This window comes from Oncorhynchus tshawytscha, linkage group LG15 (genome assembly GCF_018296145.1).
Source record: "Oncorhynchus tshawytscha isolate Ot180627B linkage group LG15, Otsh_v2.0, whole genome shotgun sequence".
NCBI classification, from domain to species: Eukaryota; Metazoa; Chordata; class Actinopteri; order Salmoniformes; family Salmonidae; genus Oncorhynchus; species Oncorhynchus tshawytscha.
The window spans coordinates 6,571,038-6,595,037 of NC_056443.1; the positions used below are offsets into that span (position 1 = coordinate 6,571,038).

The 24,000-nt window shown below is 43.6% G+C and overlaps 1 protein-coding gene and 1 pseudogene across 2 annotated transcripts in view; one reads left to right on the forward strand and one right to left on the reverse strand.

Annotated features, from left to right (window-relative positions):
• LOC112215025 (protein O-mannosyl-transferase TMTC1-like) overlaps window positions 1-24,000 on the reverse strand; it is a 110,508-nt gene that overhangs the window by 68,489 nt on the left and 18,019 nt on the right. The gene's annotated exons all lie outside the window — the stretch shown is intronic.
• On the forward strand, window positions 10,558-13,501 carry LOC112214288 (annotated as a pseudogene).

A 24,000-nucleotide genomic window follows, 5' to 3' on the forward strand; every position in this document is an offset into this window, starting at 1 on the left:
CAGGCATGAGTTCTATTTACAGAAGCCATGTAGGCAGTCACAGTAGGTGCTGTTATGTGGCCGTCTAACTACAACGTCCCTCTATAATGTCTCTAATAGGTGCACACTGCTATGGTATAGCAGGTAGGCAATCATCTGAACACACTCCCCATCACACAGCACGGTTCACTCAGTTTCTCCTTTACCTACATAACCCACTTATATAATCATCTGAATCATTTCACATCTACACTAACATCTTTAACAATGAATATTACACACACACACACACACACACACACACACACACAAGGCTGGTGGTACCTTAATTTGGGAGGGTGGGCTCATGGTAACAACTGGAGCAGAATCAGTAGAAAGGTATCAAATACATGGTTTAATGCCATTCCATTCGCTTTGTTCCAGACATTATTATGAGCCGTCCTCCCCTCAGCAGCCTCCACTGACACACACACACACACACACACACTAGGGCTGTGACTAAACCAGTATCGCAATATTTTTCCCATGGCAAACACAATGCAGACCAAACTCTGTAGCCATTTAAAAACCTGCTGTATGTAACATATTGTGCTATAGGTTGGAAAATAAATACCTGCGACTCTAATATTAGAGTCGTTTTCCTGAAGAAGTTAAATCTGCTTTGTGTTTTGTTTCCTTGCCACGATACTAGTGAATATCGTCCCGGCCCTAACACACACACACACACACACACACACACACACACACACACACACACACACACACACACACACACACACACACACACACACACACACACACACACACACACACACACACACACACACACACACACACACACAAACTGTATAGAAGGGATAATGATGTTCTACAGAGAGGCAGTGTGGTACCAGAGTGGAAGTGAATAGGCTGCTAAGGAAACGGACAGGGCTCCATGCTGATTGTATTAGCATGTTAATAGTATTCAGTTCTATTTCAGGCTGCTGGTTATTAATACTGAGGCCCAGCGCTGAGAGCAGCCCCTTCATTAGTAACTCTGCAGATACCAGGGACCAAGATGTACTGACACACATGCGCGCATGGACACACACAGAGATGAATAATGACACACGCACACACACTCACGGATGGACAAAGACACACACCCGAATGAAGACAAACACACACACCGACAGACATGCATCAAATCTTAAATCACACACACACACACACACACACACACACACTTTCAGTGTGCTTGACCTAGAGGAGAGAACAGATTCCTTGACATGGAGCAGCAGATGGTTTTCCTGCAGTGTGTTCTCTCTCTGGGATAAGACTTATTCAGGAGTGACGGACAGTCAGCTCATCCACCAGGAGAAGACAGACCACCGGGGAGGTGAAGTGGTGGTCCAGACCAGAAAGACACAGGAAGAATAAGAGAATGAGAAAGGACAAGAGATGGGTTCTCATGGGAATCTATAAGCTCAGCATTCAGATCATGACTTTTTCCCACATTTTAATATGTTACAGCCTTATTATAAAATTGAAGAAAGTTTTTTAAAACATTTTTTGCAAATGTATTAAAAATGTTAAACTGAAATATGACATTTACATAAATATTCAGACCCTTTACTCAGTAATGTGTTGAAGCACCTTCAGGCAGCGATTACAGTCTTGAGTCTTCTTGGGTATGACGCTACGAGCTTGGCACACCTGTGTTTGGGGAGTTTCTCCCATTCTTCTCTGCAGATCCTCTCAAGCTCTGTCAGGTTGGATGGGAGAGGTTCTCATGGGAATCTATAAGCTCAGCATTCGTATATGCACTGTACAACCAACTCGCTACACACACAAAAACACAGGTGCTCAGCTTTCCAAGCACACACTATTCATACCAGTCGACAGTTGTGCATGGGAACGAGATATACGCTTCAACCCTAATCCTCCCACTACACCCCCCACCTGGGACAGACGAGCCAATCAGCTGTGTAGGAATGAAAGAGAGGCATTCTGGTCTGCTACAGAGCCTCAATCCTGGCCAATAGGATCAGTACAGTGCCTTCAGAAATGATTGATACCACTTGATTTATTACACATTTTGTTGTGTTACAGCCAGAATTAAAACTGGATTAAATAGATGTTAATTTTTTGGGGCAAATTAATTGAAAATAACATACAGAAATATCTAATTTACATAAATATTCAAACCCCTGAGTCAATACATGTTACAGCTGTGAGTCTTTCTGGGTAAATCTGGAAGAGCTTTGCACACCTGGATTGTACAATATTTGCAAAAAAAAAGGTTTTTTATTCTTCAAGCAATTTTCAAGTCTTGCCATAGATTTTCAAGCCAATTTAAGTCAAAACTGTAACTAGGCCTCTCAGAAACATTCAATGTCGTCTTGGTAAGCAACTCCAGTGTATATTTGGCCTTGTATTTTAGGTTATTGTCGTACTAAAAGGTGAATTTGTCTTGCGGTGTCAGTTGAAAAGCAGACTCTAGGATTTAGCCTGTTCTTAGTTTTTTGTTAAACTCCCTAGTCCTTGCCAATGACAAGCATACAATTCGAACTTCTACTTTTAAAAATCCATCTTTCCAGAAACAAGTCTCTCACCGTTGCCGCCTGCTATAGACCACCCTCTGCCCCCAATTGTGCCCTGGACACCATATGTGAATTGATTGCCCCTCATCTATCTTCAGAGCTCGTGCTGCTAGGTGACCTAAACTGTGACATGCTTAACACCCCGGCCATCCTACAATCTAAGCTTGATGCCCTCAATCTTACACAAATTATCAATGAACCCACCATGTACAACCCCAAATCCGTAAACACGGGCACCCTCATAGATATCATCCTAACCAACTTGCCCTCCAAATACACTTCTGCTGTTTTCAACTAAGATCTCAGCGATCACTGCCTCATTGCCTGCAACCGTAATGGGTCTGGGGTCAAACGACCACCCCTGATCACTGTCAAACGCTCCCTAAAACACTTCAGCGAGCAGGCCTTTCTAAAATGACCTGGCCCGGGTATTCTGGAAGGATTTTGACCTCATCCCAGTGGTATCGGATGCCTGGTTATTCTTTAAAAGTGCCTTCCTTATCATCTTAAATAAGCATGCCCAATTCAAAAAATGTAGAACCAGGAACAGATATAGCCCGTGGTTCTCTCCAGACCTGACTGCCCTTGACCAGCACAAATCATCCTCTGGCGTTCTGCATTAGCATCGAATAACCCCCGTGATATGGAACTTTTCAGGGAAGTTAGGAACAAAAATACAAAGGCAGTTAGGAAAGCAAAGGCAAGCTTTTTCAAACAGATATTTGCATCCTGTAGCACAAACTTAAAAATGTTCTGGGACACTGTAAAGTCCATGAAGAATAAGAGCACCTCCTCCCAGCTGCCCACTGCACTGAGGATAGGAAACACTATCACCACCGGTAAATCCACTATAATTGAGAATTTCAATAAGCATTTTTTTACGGCTGGCCATGCTTTCCACCTGGCTACCCCTACTCCGATAAACAGCCCTCCACAGCAACTCGCCCAAGCCTCCCCCAATCCTCCTTCACCCAAATCCAGATAGCTGATGTTCTGAAAGAGCTGGAAAATCTGGACCCCTACAAATCAGCCGGGCTAGACATTCTGGATGCTCTCTTCTAAAATGATCTGCCAAAATTGTTGCAACTCCTATTACTAGCCTGTTCAACCTCTCTTTCGTAATGTCTGAGATTCCCATAGATTGGAAAGCTGTCGCAGTCACCCCCCTCTACAAATATATCTATATCTATTCTACCCTGCCTTTCTACTGTCTTCGAAAGCCAAGTTAACAAATAGATTACCGACCATTTCGAATCCCACCGTACTTTCTCCGCTATGCAATCTGGTTTCAGAGCTGGTCATGGGTGCACCTCAGCCACACTCAAGGTCCTAAACGATATCATAACCGCCATCGATAAGAGATATTACTGTGCAGCCGTATTCATCGACCTGGCCAAGGCTTTCGACTCTGTCAATCACAACATTCTTATTGGCAGACTCAACAGCCTTGGTTTCTCAAAGGATTGCCACGCCTGGTTCACCAACTACTTCTCAGACAGAGTTCAGTGTGTCAAATCAGAGGGCCTGTTGTCCGGACCTCCGGCAGTCTCTATGGGGGTGTCTCAGGGTTCAATTCTTGGGCGGACTCTCTTCTCTGTATACATCAATGATGTCACTCTTGCTGCAGGTGATTCTTTGATCCACCTCTACGCAGACGACACCATTCGGTATACCTCTGGCCCTTCTTTGGACACTGTGTTAACTAACCTCCAGACGAACTTCAAAGCCATATAACTCTCCTTCCGTGGCCTCCAACTGCTCTTAAATGCAAGTAAAACTAAATGCATGCTCTTCAACCGATCACTGCCCGTACCTGCCCGCCCGTCCAGCATCACTGGGCGGGCAGAATATGTGGACAACTTAGATGGTTAGACTCTCCTTCTGGTTAGACTCTCCTGTAAACTTTCCTTCCAGACTCACATGAAACATCTCCATTTCAAAATTAAATCTAGAATCGGCTTCTTATTTCACAACAAAGCATCCTTCGTCATGCTGCCAAACATACCCTCGTAAAACTGACCATCCTACCAACCCTCGACTTCGGCGATGTCACTTACAAAATAGCCTACAACATCTACTCAACAAATTGGATGCAGTCTATCACAGTGCCATCCGTTTTGTCACCAAAGCCTCATATACTACCCACCACTGCGACCTGTAAGCTCTCGTTGGCTGGCCCTCGCTTCATACTCGTCGCCAAACCCACTGGCTCCAGGTCATCTACAAGTCTCTGCTAGGTAAAGCCCCGCCTTATCTCAGCTCACTGGTCACCATAGCAGCACCCACCCGTAGCACGTGCTCCAGCAGGTATATTTCACTAGTCACCCCCAAAGCCAATTCCTCTTTTGGCCGCCTTTCCTTCCAGTTCTCTGCTGCCAATGACTGGAACGAACTGCAAAAATCACTGAAGCTGGAGACTCATATCTCCCTCACTAGCTTTAAGCAACAGCTGTCAGAGCAGCTCACAGATCACTGCACCTGTACATAGCCCATCTGTAAATAGCCCATCCAACTTCCTCATCCCCATACTGTATTTATTTATCTTGCTCCTTTGCACCCCAGTATCTATACTTGCACATTCATCTTCTGCACATTCTACAATTCCAGTGTTTAATTGCTATATTATAATTATTTCACCACCATGGCCTATTTATTGCCTTACCTTCCTTATTTCAACATGCTGTATATAGACTTTTCTACTGTATTATTGATTGTATGTTTGATTACTCCATGTGTAACTCTGTGTTGTTGTATGTGTCAAACTGCTTTGCTTTATCTTGGCCAGGCCGCAGTTGCAAATGAGAACTTGTTCTCAACTAGCCTACCTGGTTAAATAAAGTGGAACTAATTTTTTTTAAATATCCATAACATGCTGCAGCCACCACCCTGCTTGATATATGAAGAGTGGTAACTCAGTGATGTGTTGGATTTACCCCAAACATAACACTTTGTATTCAGGACATAAAGTAAATTTCTTTGCAAAAGTTTTACTTTAGTGCCTTATTGCAAACGGGATGCACATTTTGGAATATGTTTATTCTGTACAGACTTCCATCTTTTCACTCTGTCATTTAGGTTAGTATTGTGGAGTAACTAAAATGTTGTTGATCCATCTCAGGTTTTCTCCTATCACAGCCAATAAACTATGTAACTGTTTTAAAGTCCCCATTGGCCTCATGGTGAAATCCCTGAGCGGTTTCCTTCCTGTCCGGCTGAGTTAGGAAGGACACCTGTATCTTTGTAGTAACTGGGTGTATTGATACACCATCCAAAGTGTAATTCATAACTTCACCCTTCTCAAAGGTACATTCAATGTCTATTTTTTCTACCCATCTACCAATAGGTGCCATTTTTTCCGAGGCTTTGGAAGAACCTCCCTGGTCTTTGTGGTTGAATCTGTGTTTGAAATTCACTGCTTGACTGAGGGACCTTACAGATAATTGCATGTGTGGTGTACAGAGATGAGGTAGTCATTCAAACATCATGTTAAAACACTATTATTGCACACAGTCCATGCAACTTATTATTATGTGATTTTGTAAACACATTTTCACTCCTGAACTTGTTTAGGCCATAACAAAGGGTTGAATACTTAATTGACTCAAGACATTTCAGTTTTTCATTTTGTATTAATTTTGTAACAATTTCTAAAAACATAATTCCACTTTGAATTTATGGGATATTGTGCGTAAGCCAGTAACACAAAATCTCAATGAATCAATTTTAAATTCAGGCTGTAACATAACAAAATTAGGGAAAGGTCAAGGGGTGTGGATACTTTCTGAAGGCACTGTAGATCAGCCAAAGGTAGAGGCCCAGAGGCTGTGATAAACCATTTAAAAATCCGATATATGCAAACACTCCTGTATTGCACAGGCTGAAGTTCACTCACTCAATAACTGAACTTACTGTACATTGTGTGGTTGTGCAGCAGAGAAAAATGTTTGAGCAACTGAACTTGAGGCCGTCGACAGGATTACAAGTCAAATGTGAGATCGGCAAAGCGAGGGCGTGTTGAGGTAGTTAGTGGTTTACTGCATGTCTACACCAGGAGAAAAGCCATTACTGTAAAGCCACACCCTCTGTTCTAATCAGTCGATAACGAGGCCGAGCCAGTTGTGTTAGTCAATTCTGTTTGGCCTCATTGTTTTTGAAATGAGCCTACTGGCTTCATTTGACTTGGACCCAGGCTTTCTCTAAAACAAGAGGCCAAACGAGAATTCAATTATCTGCCAGAGTGAACCATCAACTCTCATCAATGACAAATGAAAGCTCACCGCCCAGAGAACTCTAAGCCACTCAGGGTCTGGTTTGGGTACACTGAAAGGTGTTTGTGTGTTATAGTATTATGTTCACCACTGAAGTAATACACATCTCAGCTCCACAAACTGGGTGGTTCGAGCCCTGAATGCTGATTGGCTGACAACCGTGGTACATGACAAAACATGTATTTTTACTGCTCTAACTAAGTTGGTAACTAGTTAATAATAGCAATAAGGCACCTCGGGGGTTTGTGATATATGGAGGCCAATATACCACGGCTAAGGGCTGTGTCCAGGCACTCCACGTTGCGTCGTGCATAAGAACAGCCCTTAGCCGTGGTATATATTGGCCATATATCACACCTCCTCGGGCCTTATTGCTTAAGTACACCTCTAAGAAAGGATATCGAAAGGAAGAGCAGAGAGGAAGAGGAATAGCAAGATGCGGAGGGAGGGGAGGGCAGAGGGAGAGAGATATACTCATAAATCTTTGAGAGCTATGTACACATAGGCTCCCTAGTTGCTAATTAGGAACGTCTAGAAGATACATTGAGCAGATGCTCCGCTGAGCTACGAAAACAAATCTCTCTCTCTCCCTTTTCCTCTGGGTGTAATACAGTCAATTGTGCTGAGTCACAGAACATTGTCTCAAAAAGGCATAATCACACTCACACCCCAGGTCATTAAGATTTGATGAGAGCGGGGTCTCTATCTCTGCCTGTCTGTCCAGGTGTGTTGTTGTGTGAGCAGCTGGGCAGGCACCGTCATCTAATATCCATAGAGTAACCGAGAGATGGCAACTCCATCACTCAGCAGGCACCACCAGTCCCTATCCATCCACTTTACATTCAGTCACCCACACACAGACGCTGACTTCGTTTACAGTGAAGGGGAGGGAATAGAAGAAGAGATAGGCGACATTTTTACAATACACAACAAACTAATAACCCCATGACAATTCATAGACAGATCTAATGCATAAAGTATATCATATTGCAGATTTCTGCCGAACCCCTTTCAGAAAACACTTCAACCTTGTGCTCAATAGAAACAGTAAAATCCCTTTAAACCTCACGGTGCAGTAGAAATGGTACAGCAATATCGTACAGGGAGGACTGGTAATGCACCTTTTGAAGGAAAACTTTCAAGTTGAACACTGGAGAAAAATCATCTCTATCTTATAAAAAAAGCACGTCATGTTTTAACAGATTTCAAGCTATTCTTATAATTTAAAGTTAACTTTTGTCTCTGAAGTGTCTAAGGACAGAGAGTTCATCCATATAAAGGGTTAACTCCATCCCGCTTACTGCTTCAAAGTGCATTGCAATATTGTGTGAGGCAGAAAGACATCATTTTACTCTGTGAAACTGAGACATACAGTACATTGTGCACGGGAGCATACTATCTCTTTGGAAATCTCTTAAAACGCTAAACTTGATCAACTTTTAATAATACCGACAGAAGGAACAAAGAATATAGCCACAAAGAGGTGAGTAGAGAGATCGCAAGGACGTTTTATGTATTCTCTTGTCTTCTTAAATTTAGAGTAGCTACAGTATTTGGGTTAAATTATCTTTGGTAAAAATGACTCATTTATATGCCATGTAAAGAAATGACTTATCAAGATTGATCCCATATGTGACCCCATCAGAATAAAACCTCTCAACTGGAAACTAAGAAAAGCAGTACCACAGGGTACTGACTCCAGTAAATGCCTTATTGTTTCACCTCTGGTCTCTGTCTAGATACGGAGACACCTCCAGCAGTCGCCTGTCTGAAGAGCCGTTCCTGTTCTCTGTCTGTCTACATGTGCTTACTGAGCCGGTCACCACTTCCTGTGGACACAACTTCCGCAACGCCTGTATCAGCAGGAGAAATTCTACAGAAGACCTGAGCGTCGTGTCAACACAATGTTGAGCAGTTGTAGAACATTTAAAGATTTAAATCAGAGGTAAAAATGAGTTCTCTGCCAAACCTGGGAAGTGTCCTGTGACATCTGCACTGGGAAGAGGCCCTGAAGTCCTGTCTGGTGTGTCAGACCTCTTACGGCGAGACTCACCTGGTGCCTCAGAGAGTCTCAGCCTTAGAGAGACACTGTGGACACTGATCAACCCTGTGGAGAACCTGGAAGACAGGATGTGTAAGAAGCACGACAGACCTCTAGAGCTGTTCTGTAGGACTGCCAAGATGTGTGTGTGTGTGTGTGTGTGTGTGTGTGTGTGTGTGTGTGTGTGTGTGTGTGTGTGTGTGTGTGTGTGTGTGTGTGTGTGTGTGTGTGTGTGTGTGTGTGTGTGTGTGTGTGTGTGTGTGTGTGTGTGTGTGTGTGTGTGTGTGTGTGTGTGTGTGTGTGTCAGTTCTGCAGACCACATGACAGTGTCCCTCTAGAGTAAGAGAGTGGAGAGAGGAAGGCTCAGCTTAGGAAGACTGAGGCAGAAGTACAGCAGATGATCCAGGAGAGACTGCAGAAGATTCAAGAGATCAAACACTCAGTAGATCTCAACAAGAGAGATATTTACATTGATCCCCCCCCCCTCTTTGTTTTTACACTGCTGCTACTCGCTGTTTATTACCTACGCAGTCACTTTACCCCTACCTACATGTACAAATTACCTCGACTAACCTGTACCCCCGCACATTGACTCAGTACCGGTATGTTTAGTATTTAAACTACTGTCCTCTGAAATCTTACAATCAAGTAAAACATTTGACACGCTGATTTCTGTCTTAACCTTGCAAATAAATGATTGTATTTACTGAAAAGGAAAACGTTCAAAAGGATATGAACCTGAAAAAAAAAACAGTTATGTCGTTGCATAACTTTGATTATTCTGATGTCCATATGTTTCTATGTTCGACATTCCATAGGCTAAAGACAATGGGGCACATACACTCCAAATCCTAAGTGGATGATGCATCCCTGTGTATATACTGTTATGATCACAGATCTTCTGTGCTGAATGGAAAAGAGGAAGAGGAGATCCCTTCCGCCGAATGAATGTCCGTTAGTCATGTAGAGAGAGTTGGGGTGCACGTCTGGAACAGAGAAGAGGCCGAGGCAGGAACTGAACACCGCATCATCGTCAATAACAGTCTATCTAGAGCTCATCTCCATGTGGACTAAAACACTTTAGTAGAGGTCAAAGCAATGACGGTGGATAAGAACAATTAAAACAGTGCACGATCATGTTTAACCTTATGGCGCAGTAAAAAGAAAGATACATCACACAGCACTGTTGCACAGGAAGGAGCTTAGTAATGTAATTGTACTTTTCAGGGAATCTTAATGAGGGAGCTATATGTTTAACAGCAGGACAAACTGTCTCAAACTTTGAATTGCTCTTTAGGAGACAAAAAACAACAACATACACACCAGTGAAAATAACACAAAAAGCGCTTTGGTGATCACATCATTTACTATCTAGACTGGTGAAAATGATGAAAACCTGCCCTGTTTTAACTGTCCTCTCGGAGGTCACTCTGTCTTGGTTGACTTAAGATGGTAAAATAACGTAACAAGAACGTTTGTTATCACTACATCGTTTATGGCTGAACAATTACGCGGACTAAATTGACCTGTAAATGTAGATTGCTGTCGATTTCAAGCAGTCCCGATGATTGCTCTTTTGGTCTAAGTGTCGAAGAGAACTTGGGAGAGTTCAGCCGTGTAAAGGGTTAATACTGTTCCAGGAAGAGAAACGCCGCAGAGCAGAATCCGGTGGGGAGGAGCACTTCAACTTCACTTTACTGAACTGAAACTAAAGTGGTGAGACGTACAGTATATTGTGTACGGGAACAAACTCTCTCGAACACTTTATAAATATTTCCAAAAAAAACCAAGCTTTTAGGCCTAATTTGACCCCACAAATGGAAAGATCAGAGACAGCACCCACACTCACATAAACACAGGTGAGTAGAGAGATAAACATGGACAAGTCAACCTAAACTCGACTGTGTTTAAATATGATCCAGTTTCTTTATCTCCAGTATGTTAATATCAATCCCATAAGAATTCCAGTAAATGCTTTATGGTTTCACCTTTGGTCTCTCGTCTAGATATGGCCACCTCCAGCAGTCTCCTGTCTGAAGAGCAGTTCCTGTGTTCTATCTGTCTGGATGTGTTCACTGAGCCCGTCTCTACTTCATGTGGACACAACTTCTGCAAGGCCTGTATCACAAAGTACTGGGATACCAGTGACCTGTGCCAGTGTCCCATGTGTAAAAATACATTTGATACGAGACCAGATCTGTTCATCAATACGTTCATTTCTGAGATGGCTACGCAGTTCAGAAAGAGTGTTAGGGAATCTAACAGCAACCAAGGCCTCCACCCTGACCTACCAGGAGAAGTGTCCTGTGATGTCTGCACTGGGACAAAGCTCAAGGCCCTGAAGTTCTGTCTGGTGTGTCTGGCCTCTTACTGTGAGACTCACCTGGAGCCTCATCAGATATCCCAAGCCTTAAAGAGGCACAAGCTAATTGACCCTGTGGAGAAACTGGAAGACACGATGTGTAAAAAGCATGACAGACCTCTAGAGCTGTTCTGTAGAAGTGACCAGATGTCTCTTTGTGTCTTCTGCTTGAAAGCAGACCACATGACTCATGACAGTGTCCCTCTAGAGGAAGAGCGTGGAGAGAGGAAGGATTAGCTGAGGACGACTGAGGCAGAAGTGCAGAAGATGATCCAGGAGAGACTGAAGAAGGTTCAGGAGATCAAACACTCAGTAGATCTCAGCAAGAGAGAGTCAGAGCGAGAGATATCAGACAGTGTACAGGTCTTCACTGCTCTGGTGTGCTCCATTGAGAGAAGTCAGGCTGAGCTCATCGAGGTGATTGGGGAGAAGCAGAGAGCAGTAGAAAGACAGGCTGAAGGGCTCATTAAAGAGCTGGAGCAGGAAGTCACTGAGCTAAAGAGGAGAAGCACTGAGCTGGAGCAGCTCTCACACACTGAGGACCACCTGCACCTCCCCCAGAGCTTTCCATCCCTCTGCACCCCTCCAGACACCAGGGACTGGTCTGAGATCAGTGTTCACGGTGATCTGTGTGTGGGGACTGTGAGGAGAGCTGCGTCTCAAGTGGAGGAGACCATTATGAGTGAAGTGAAGAAGTTGTGTGACGCTGAGCTGAAGAGGATTCAGCGGTATGCAGTGGATGTGACTCTGGACCCTGATACAGCACATCCCTGCCTCATCCTGTCTGAGGGTGGAAAACAAGTGAAATATGGAGACACAAAACAGAATGTTCCTAACAATCCAAAAAGGTTTAATAATTACTGTGATGTCCTTGGGAAAGAAATATTCTCCTCGTGGAGATTTTATTATGAGGTGACTGTCAAAGGGAAGACTAAGTGGGATTTAGGAGTGGCCAGAGAGTCTATCAGCAGGAAGAAGAAAAACATCCCACTGACACCTAATAATGGATACTGGACTGTACGGCTGAGGAATGGAGAGTACAAGGCTCTAGCTGGCCTTGGTGTTCCCCTCTCCCTGAGAGAGAAGCCCCATAAATTGGGGGTGTTTGTGGATTATGAAGAGGGTCAGGTCTCCTTTTATGATGTGGAGGCCAGGTCTCATATCTACTCTTTCACTGGCTGCACCTTCACAGAGAAACTCTATCCATACTTCTGTCCCTGTAGTAATGATGGTGGTGAAAACTCTGCCCCTCTGATCATCTCTCCTGTCAATCACACAGCCTGATTAACAAGACTCTGAAATGTATTGTTGGAACGGGAACTATTTTTCATAACAGATTGCATTTCTACATTTACAAATCAGTTTATTTAGTTAAGGTTCATTACACATTATTTGTATTTTGTCATTGGGATCTTAGAATCAGAATTGTATTTGATCTGTCTTAAGTATGAATAAATGTTCGTATTCAAAATGAAAAAGTACCAAATGTACTCTACACATTGCTTTGATTAAACCCATTTAACGCAAAAGCTGACATTTGAGAGTGAAAGCTAACTCTTCCTCACAGTCCAATGTTCTCTCTACTCTCTCTCGCTCTCCTCTAATCTGTAAGAAGGGTTCGCAAGAATTGATGGCAATGCCTGAAAAATAAATGTGTTGCCTTTAAAATGTTTAATTATGAAAAAACAAGCTTTCTTTACTGCTAACAAAGATGTTCCTTAAACATGCGCCATGTCTTATTTCAACACTGCAGAATCGACATATTTAATTTCTACGTTCAACAATGTATTGGCAAAAGGCTGTGGAGGCATGGACACTAAAGATGAAGTGGGTGTTGTATCACTATCATTATGAAAATAGAGAGGGTTTAGAGTACGGTTTTATTTTGACCAGCTGTTACAATGCTTTCCCTGAATGTGTCAAATGTCAAAACGTCTGGTAAGACGAGGGGTGGGGGTGTGTGTCTAATTGTCAATAACAGCTGGTGCGCAATGTCTAATATTAAAGAAGTCTCAATACGGAAGTGGTCAGATGACGCAGATGCTACACTACATGACTGTTTTTACTAGCACAGACTGGAATATGTTCCGGGATTCATCCAATGGCATTGAGGAGTATACCACATCAGTCACTGCCTTCGTCAATTCGTGCAATGACGACGTTGTCTCCACAGTGACCGTACGTACATACCCCAACCAGAAGCCATGGATTACAGGCAACATCTGCACCGAGCTAAAGGCTAGAGCTACCGCTTCTAAAGGAGTGGGACTCTAACCCGGAAGCGTATAAGAAATCCCGCTATGCCCTCGGACGAACCATCAAACAGGCAAAGCGTCAGTACAGGACTAAGATTGAATCCTACTACACCGGCTCTGATGCTCCTGGATGTATTTCAAGGCCTACCTTCAAACTCACTGCCTCTTTGCTTGACATCATGGGAAAATCAAAAGAAATCAGCCAAGACCTCGGGAAAAAAATTGCAGCCCTCCACAAGTCTGGTTCATCCTTGGGAGCAATTTCAAAACGCCCGAAGGTACCACGTTCATCTGTACAAACAATAGTACGCAAGTAGAAACACCATGGGATTACGCAGCCGTCATACCGCTCAGGAAGGAGACACGTTCTGTCTCTTAGAGATGAAGGTACTTTGGTGCGAAAAGTGCAAATCAATCACCGAACAACAGCAAAGGACCTTGTGAAGATGCTGGAGAATACAGCTACAAAAGTATCTATATCCACGTTAAAACGAGTCCTATATCGACATGAAAAGGCCACTCAGCAAGGAAGAAGCCACTGCTCCAAAACCGCCATAAAAAAGACAGACTATAGTTTGCAACGGCACATGGGGACAGAAGATTGTACTATTTGGAGAAATGTCCCCTGGTCGGATGAAACAAAAATATAACTATTTGGCCATAATGACCATCGTTATGTTTGGAGGAAAAAGGGAGAGGCTTGCAAGCCGAAGAACACCACCCCAACCGTGAAGCATGGTTGTGGCAGCATCATATTGTGGGGGTGCTTTGCAGCAGGAGGGACTGGTGCACTTCACAAAATAGATGGCATGATAAGGGAGGAAAATTATGTGGATATATTGAAGCAACATCTCAAAACATCAGTCAGGAAGTTAAAGCTTGGTCACAAATGGGTCTTCCAATTGGACAATGACCCCAAGCATACATCCAAAGTTGTGGCAAAATGGCTTAAGGACAACAAAGTCAAGGTAGTGGAGTGGCCATCACAAAGCCCTGACCTAAATCCTATAGGAAATTTGTAGGCAGAACTGGAAAAGTGTGTGTGCCAGGAGGCCTACAAACCTACAGTTACACCAGCTCTGTCAGGAGGAATGGGCCATAATTCACCTAACTTGTTGTGGGAAGCTTGTGGAAGGCTACCCAAAAAGTTTGACCCATGTTAAACAATTTAAAGGCAATGCTACCAAATACTAATTGCGTGTTTGTAAAATTCTGACCCACTGGGAATGTGATGAAAAAAATAAAAGCTGAAATAAATAAATAATTCTCTCTACTATTATTCTGACATTTCACATTCTTAAAATTAAGTGGTGATCCTAACTGACCTAAGACAGGGAATTTTTACTAGGATTAAATGTCAGGAATTGTGAAAAACTGAGTTTAAATGCATTTGGCTAAGCTGTATGTAAACTTCCGACATCAACTGTATATACACTAGGCGGTGTCAGAGGCACCCAAGTCATAGACTGTTCTCTCTGCCAATGCAGAATTCTAGGACCAAAAGGCTTCTAAACAGCTTCTACCCCTAAGTCATAAGACTCGTGAACAATTCATCAAATGGTCATCCGGACCTTGGCAGCAGCTAACGGGGATCCCTAATAAATACAAATCCCCATATTTGACTAAAGAAAAACACTGAGCAGATCTCCCAATTAGACATGCCCTGATGGCCTACAGAGTCATGTAAGGGAACACCCCCCTGAAATGCACTGTGCATTTGCAATATGTTTCAATGGGCATTTACCATCACAAATTTCTCATGTTCAAAAATACTGCAGAAATGCGAAATTGACTGGCCCGATGAACTCGGGATGGCCGGGCAGTGATAGTGGTTCCTCTCCATCGCTCGTTGTGTTGATTTCATCATGTCCATTTGGTGATGTTTTTTCACTGTTGAATCATATTGCAAATGCACTGTGCAGTATGTGTAGGCCTAGCTAAGGCGACCCCGAATCCCAAGTTTTGGCTCGATAGGTCATTCGGTGCCCGGGCAAGACCTTAACTTCTTAAGCTTCCCCCCTACTTTTTCTGAAATTCTGTTAAAAATCGCGCAACATTTTGGCGTCCTGCTACTCAGGCCAGGAATATAGTATATGCATATGATTAGTATGTGTGGATAGAAAACACTCAGACGTTTCCAAAACTGTTTAAATCACGGCTGTGACTATAACAGAACGTCTGTTTCATCGAAAAGCGCAGGAAAATCTGATCACTGGAGATGGAAAAAAGTATCCATGCGCCACTCCCATGAATTGTTAAAGGTGAACCGTAATATATTTGGCCAAGCTTGCAGTACCTACAGCTACCACAGGATCTATAGAGTCTCCTCATTTGAATCTGAATTGATTCTTGGTAGATCCGCCCAAAGGGAACCGATTCTCTCCGACCACCGACCCGAGGCATTGTCTGCCTTTTTCTCCGGACATTTTTTCCACACGGCAGGCTATCGAATTTACATCGCCTCCTGATGATTTTTATAGCTTATTAACGTGTAGTTATACCTAAAGTTGCATTAGAAAGGTATTTCGAAGTGTTTTGTAAAAGTTTATCGTCGAATTTTTAACTTTTAAAAAATGACGTTACGTTATGAAACGCTCTTTTTTTCCGTTTTCCACACAGTCTTCATAGATCGATATCTAGGCTATATATGGACCGATTTAATCCAAAAAAGACCCAGTATTGATTATGGGACATCAAGGTGTGCAAAGAAAGAAGATGGTCAAAGGTAATTAATGTTTTATATTTTATTGTGCGGTTTGTGTAGCGCCGACTATGCTAATTCTTTTGTTTACATGCCCTACGGGTCTTTTGGGGTGTTGCATGCTATCAGATAATAGCTTCTCATGCTTTCGCCGAAAAGCATTTTAAAAATCTGAAACGGTGGCTAGATTCACAATGACTGTAGCTTTATTTTAATACCAAACATGTGTATTTTAATGAACGTTTGCGTTTTAACTAATACCATTAGCATATAGCGTCGCGCATGTGCATTTCTAGAGCTCTAGGTGAGACGTCTGCGTCTCAAGTAAGCTCAAGAGGTTAATTGGTGCTGAAAATCCCCCTTTTTCCATGCCTTGCTACGGGGTCCTTGAATGAGCTATCGGACAGAAACGTCAGGGTCCGTCTCTATGGGCCGAGGCGGTTGAAATGCACCTAGTCTTGCGACTCTGGGACATTTCTAAATGTCGTCATTTTCGTGATGTCAAAATGAATTGAAGTTATTGCAAATGTACGAGGCTGTTTCTCGGTCCGAGAACCTTCTAGAGCCACATAACTCACCACGCACTATCGGCCTGTGCTCTAGAACAGATTTCTAAAGTTTCAGAACTCTAGATCTGACGGTTCTTTAATAGTTCGAACAAAGGTAACTATTGCAGGCTCTGTCTGTCTCTACGCACCAGACTGTGTCCCTCTGTCCTAGCTGTCTGTGTGTGATTTTGTTCTTGGAAATTTTATGGGAGACATGACTGATTTACAGTTCGTGGGGGTTGCCTAATCACACATATGAAGTTTTGAAAAGATCTGACCTTTTTAACCCTTCGAAAGGGGTGACACCATTTAAGGCACTTTTGGTTGGCACAGGAAGCTATAAATAAACACATATCCTGATTGGGATATGCTTTTACAGAATCCTGAGTTTTAAGTGTTTACGTTAAGAACTGACCGATTTACACAGGGTTGAATGCACTATTTATCACAAACTGCTGGTTGGGTATGGAAAAACACTTTAGGGTGATTTTAACCACTTCCGGTTGGAAGCTTAGAATCAACACAGGTAGACCTCATAGTGGCCTGATGGATTGTCATCGAAGACAGGTTCATAAGACATTCATAACCCACATACGCTTCAGGTTGAACTTAGGGGTGCAGGCAATGTATTCCTATGGGGAGAGAAGTCATTGAAAACTGTTTGATGTAAACACCTTCTTTTAACTGTTAAGGGTTAATGCCACATGGTCAAGGTTAGGCTTGCACAGATCGGGAGTTGTGCTAATTGTGCTTCTAACCCTAACTGTTCTCCCGCTGTCACCCAAAAGCACCTGCAATTTAGGGCCAGGCTTCATTATGGGCCTAGTTTTTTCATGGTCGCTGAGCTCAGACCGAGGAAGCTACGGTCTTGCGGGGCATCTCGTTAAACTCGGCTCAGCCGAGAGATTATGATAATGCCATTGCAGGCTCTGAGTGTCTTTAAGCACCGCACTTTGTCACTCCATCCTTGCTGTGTGTGGGTGTGTGTGTGTGTGTGTGTGAGAGAGAGAGAGCTTTTCTTTGACATCTGTTGTGAGAAATGACTGATTTACAGTTCATGAGGGTTGCCTAATGAAGTTTTGAAAAGATCAGACCTTTTTAACCCTTCCAAACAGCACCTATGACACCATTTTAAGGCACTTCCGGTTTACACAGGAAGCTGAAAGTGAACACATATCCTCCTTTGGGTAGGCACTTAACTGACTTATTTACAGAGGGTTGAATGAGTGTGTGTTATTTCAGAAAATCACAGAAATCTCGCATAGCTCGGAAAACACAATTCAAAAAGATTTGTCTGAACACGCTGCAACTGGATCTGTAACTTTAAACAAAATTTAAAAAATGTTTGAACATCACCAATTTGACATTGTACGATTTCTCTTAAATTACGATAGATAAATGGTTGGTTCTTTTTTTAATGACAACGTAGGTTCATTTACTTTGACGTGAAGCGTAACAATGATTGCTCTATTTTCATTTTTGACCTTTAATCCCAGAAAATGGCCATTACTCAAAAACCGTTGAGGCCTGGGCGCCATCTCGTTCGGGGCCAACTGCCCATTATGCTAAACCTATGCTCACCAAGTTTCGTCTTCGAAGACTTTTCCGTTTAGGAGATAAGACCATGTCGTGATTGGTGATGTTTTGTTCATTTGCAATATGATTCCACTCGCCCTCTTGTGGGATTTACCGGGACAGCGGAAAAATGATCCAAATTTGAACATTTTATAAAACGGAAACCGAATGTCTGAGAGACTTCGTTTGATGACTTCCTGGAAGATTCGGCCCTGCTGCACGGCCCGACGCCGTCCGAGAATTTTAGAAACGTTGTCGGACGTCTAGTAAGGGGACCGTACATTTGCAATGTGGACGATAATGTTCCCTTAATGTATGTAAGCTACCCAGCAGGGCGCGCACACTCACTAACGCTATCTCCAGTGCTCCATTTCATGGGGACAGACAGACTCTCTTCAGAGGCTTCTTCACGTTCTAGAAGTTTCAAAGGGTTCTGTCTGAGTAAATAGAATCTTCAAAGTATTTCATCTCAAAAGAACTCAATGAAACATCAAAATACATATCTCCAACACACATTTACACAAGGACACACACACACTTCAGGGACTTATTTTATACTCTGTCTCATCATAACCATCATTTCCATCAACTTTTTAAACAAACTTTTTTTTTAACACACATAAAAACACACCAACAAAATCCCTTGGGAACATTGTGCCACATGCATCGACTACAAAGACTCCTGTGAGTGGAGAGAAAATGTGTCACAATAGAAATCGTGTGAGTTCCTCTGTCAATTAGAGGTCTCTTCAGAAGTACAAGCAAGGCAGGGGGAGCAGAACACCTACGGAAAGAGATCCTAACAAGAAACACAACTGACAGTTGTGAACCTCCCCTGAAGAATGAGGGACAAAGCCCCAAATTGAACACACTCTATCATGAATACAGCAGATACACACAGGTACACACAAACTTGCATTAAGTTGTGTAGGTATGCAGGTTTATGGAGAGATCTACTCAGAGTTGAACTCTCTGGTCAGCCATATGCTTTTACTCATTCCGTACAACACACACACACACACACACTCCTCCGTCACAAACCCCCTCTGGACCCGAGCTCTCTCTGTCTGAATATTTTTAAAGCAGAGGGCCCCAGTCAGAAACACATAACCCAGTGTGATGGGCCCCTCATATCTCCTAGCCCGTCTGTAAACATGCCTGGAGGAGATGCCATTATCAGGCAGAGCTAACACAGACCTAATGGAGCTGGAGGAGGGCTAACTCACAGGGCAGAGACACGTCCCATAAACAATGTCTACGGCTGTGTTTCAAATGGCACCGTATTAACCATATAGTATACTCTCTGTATATAGTAGACTCTGCTTATAGTGAATGTGGATATAGTGGTCAACTACTTATAGTGATTCAATTCTCCTGCACGGATGTGAACACTGTATGAGGAGTTCTCTGTATTTCCATATGCAGGGCACTTTTTGCAAGGCATACACAGTACATAAGGATGCTTGGAATAAGAGCATGCAGTGTGATAAAAGTACTGTAACTGTAGTGTGAAATACTGTGCTCTCAACCCAGACAGGGTTAAAACATCTGTTCTCCCATCTGATTGGCTGCTCTCCAGTTGTGTGGGCCCGCGATAAACGGGTGCCAAACAAATTAGGCAGGAGAGAAAAAGCTCACCCCAACAAAAATCACCAGACATCTTTTTGATGAGGCATTTACAAAACAATCTCCCAATTAGTGTTCAAGCCTCTGGCCTGTGTGTGTGTGTGTGGGGGGGGTTGAATATTTGAATGACAATGCAGGGCAATCGTCCATCTAAAAACAGGCCCTCACTGGAGCGAAGCGAAGAGTGCCCAATTTGACTGGAGCGCGGAGTGAGATTACAAAAAGGTTGGAGGGTCGGCCTTCTCGCCTGCTCCAGTAGTGCTCACTTCATGAGCTCAGGGCATGCCTGGCCCAGCATACATTTGTAGTCTACTTGTGTGCTGCTATAGCCCCTTGCTTTAACTACTGTCAAGGAGTTTGCTAAATATTTCCATAAAGAAACTGATAAAACACACAGGTGCTAAATCAAGGTGACTTATAAAAATGAGGACCAAGAGCAAGAGAGGGATTGCGGCGATGTAATGTCCATAACTAAAGAATCATTGTCTAATCTGAAAAGACACCTATCCTGAAAGCATGATGGTGTACTTACTACGTGTGCATGCTAAAAGAAAGGAATGAGGGGAGTAGCTAATTAAGTGCAAGTATTTACAAACTAAAAATCTGATCTCTTAAAAGTTTTGTTCATTTTTGTTCGATTATCTATACAATAGGCCATCATTGATTTTGGCCCAATAGGCCTGGCATATGCCCCCTTTCAAGGAGCTTTCTGTTTTGATTGGTTTATTTGGCCTAAAAACCTTTTTGGCCTACCTATAGGCATTTCTATAAAAAACTCTATCTCCGCCCAGCTTGGCAAGAGTGCCCAAATGGGTGTTTAGCATCTCCAGTGGCTCTGCGAGGGCGGAGAGGATGCTCTCTGCTACTGGCCTGACCATCACATGAGCCTGAAGCCACAAACTGGTTAAACTCGTGTTTCTAAAAATGAATTCAAAAAGGCACTGAGCCTAATAAAACATTTATCATTTAAATTTGGATTTAATGATTTAATACCACAAAATGTTGTTTAAATTGGGAAAAGCTTTATGTCCCTACCAGCGTATTGTGTCGCACTTGCAAATGTTTCACAATGTATTTCTTTGTAGGTTATAGCCTTGAAATAATAGAAATAATATAGCCTGAGTCATTCCTCTTCGTTCCTTCTTAGGCTCCCTGTCTGGCTCCTGACCTATTTAGAGTGTTATATGCCGTTTAATATGACATGTAGCCTATTTGAAATGATGACATTCACCTTATCATGTTTATCAAAATAGCCTACTTTTCATTCCAATCATATGGTTTGGTTTCAACACTTCAAAACCAAATGGTAGGTCCAAGCAGTCACAAAAATAGATAGGCGTTGTTTAAATTGTGATTTTAATGAATGGAGCGAATTTGTGGCGTCAGTCTTTCCCCCCTGTGAGCACAGACCGGTTTTTAGCAGCAAGGTTGGAAAGGACTAGGAGCGGTGAGCGAGCAACGCTCCGTGAGCGATGAGCGGGATTTCCCACCGCTCATCACCGTTCACATACCCTGCTTATCACAGACAGGTCTCCAAACAGGCAAGAGAGCTGTGGCCCAAGGGCTCTCATTACAGAGAGGAGACAGAGTGCACACACACACACACACACACACACACAGAGCGCACACACACACACACACACACACACAGAGCGCACACACACACACACACAGAGCGCACACACACACACACACACACAGAGCGCACACACACACACGCACACACACACAGAGCACACACACACACACACAGCGCACACACACACACACACACACAGTGCACACACAGGCTCACATACTATCTCCGTCTTTCTCTCCCTCCTTAATTCCTTCCCTCTCTCTCTCTCTCCCTCTATTTTCCCCCCACTCCCTCCCCCAGTTCTATCAGTTAGTCCAGCCTGTAGATACATGAACAGCTGTTGGTGTTTAATTAAGGCCCAAATTAAATCAGCATCTATTAAATCTTCCCAGCGTATCAAAGAGCCCGGCGCGGGACAGGCGTGGGGAGAGATCTAACGCACCCCCAACATATCACTAACCTATCTCCAACGCATATCTAATGCATGTTGACAGTCCAGAACAAAGGGCGACCGGAGGGAAGAGGGGGGGGGGGGGTGAAAATGGACAGGAGAGTGAGAGGGACAGAAAGCTAGAGCGAAGGAGAGAGGAAAAGCGGGGGTCTGGCTTGAAATGCTATTGGATCTTCCTCGCTGAATTCCGGAGATGATCCGCATTTCCTGTTCCCTGGCACCAGTATCAAAGACAGTACAGTGAGGCGAGAGGCCGGAAAAGAGTGCGTATTCAGTGAATACTCTCTCCCTCTCCTCATCCTCTCTCTATGCCTTCTGAAACACATCCGTACACATAGTCTCGGTCTCTCCCTGCAACAGGGCCTGTGGAGCTCACAGCAGACACATACAGCTCTTTTCTGTTCGGTCCCTTTCTGCTGGGTTCATTCACAGATCACAGCTTCACTCACTCACACACACACACAGTCTGAGGTCTCCCAAACCGCAGGCCCCGTGGCAGATACTGTAGGCCTTCAGAGAAGAAATATGCTGTGCGTGTGGTCAAATGAGAGATTCCATCTACTGCACTAACACACACGCCATCCATCAGAGAGCATTCTTGTCACCACTAGTTGAGACACTGATAGGGCTCTGGGATTGTATTTGAGGCTTTAACATACTGCAAAGGATTACACAAAAACATACACACACACACACACACACACAAACAAACACAACCATTATTCTTTCACATCTGTCTCTCACCCTCTCCCTCCCCTCACACCAATTCATCCCTCCCTCCTTCCATCTCCATCATGTTGTGCTGTGATGTCATAGCCACACCATAGAGATGGTGGTGAGGTTGGTGTGTGGTGAGTAGCAGATGCTACTAGTGATGATGATGGCCTTGGAGGGGGGGGTGAGAGAGTCCAAGCCCAGCGTCAGTGCTTGGTTTGGGGTAGGACTCAAGACTGCAGTGCCTAGTGGTGGTGGTTAGAGGTATGGAACTCCACACATGAAAGAGGGGATCAAACTTCCGGCGCCGACAGAGATGGCCGCCTCGCTTCGCGTTCCTAGGAAACTATGCAGTTTTTTGTTTTTTTACGTGTTATTTCTTACACTAGTACCCCAGGTCATCTTAGGTTTCTTTACATACACCCGAGAAGAACTACTGAATATAAGATCAGCGTCAACTCACCATCAGTACGACCAAGAATATGTTTTTCGCGATGCGGATCCTGAGTTCTGCCTTACAACCAGTGTAACCGAGTGGATTACATGCAGCGACCAAAAAAAAAAAACGACTCAGAAAAAGAGGGAAACGAAGCGGTCTTCTGGTCAGACTCCGGAGACGGGCACATCGTGCACCACTCCCCAGCATTCTTCTTGCCAATGTCCAGTCTCTTGACAACAAGGTTGATGAAATCCGAGCAAGGGTAGCATTCCAGAGGGACATCAGAGACTGTAACGTTCTCTGCTTCACGGAAACATGGCTAACTGGAGAGACGCAATCCGAAGCGGTGCAGCCAGCGGGTTTCTCCACGCATCGCGCCGACAGAAACAAACATCTCTCTGGTAAGAAGAGGGGCGGGGGCGTATGCCTTATGACTAACGTGACATGGTGTGATGAAGGAAACATACAGGAACTCAAATCCTTCTGTTCACCTGATTTAGAATTCCTCACAATCAAATGTAGACCGCATTATCTACCAAGAGAATTCTCTTCGATTATAATCACAGCCGTATATATCCCCCCAAGCAGACACATCGATGGCTCTGAACGAACTTTATTTAACTCTCTGCAAACTGGAAACGATTTATCCGGAGGCTGCATTCATTGTAGCTGGGGATTTTAACAAGGCTAATCTGAAAACAAGACTCCCTAAATTTTATCAGCATATTGATTGTGCAACCAGGGGTGGAAAGACCCTGGATCATTGTTACTCTAACTTCCGCGACGCATACAAGGCCCTGCCCCGCCCCCCTTTCGGAAAAGCTGACCACGACTCCATTTTGTTGATCCCTGCCTACAGACAGAAACTAAAACAAGAAGC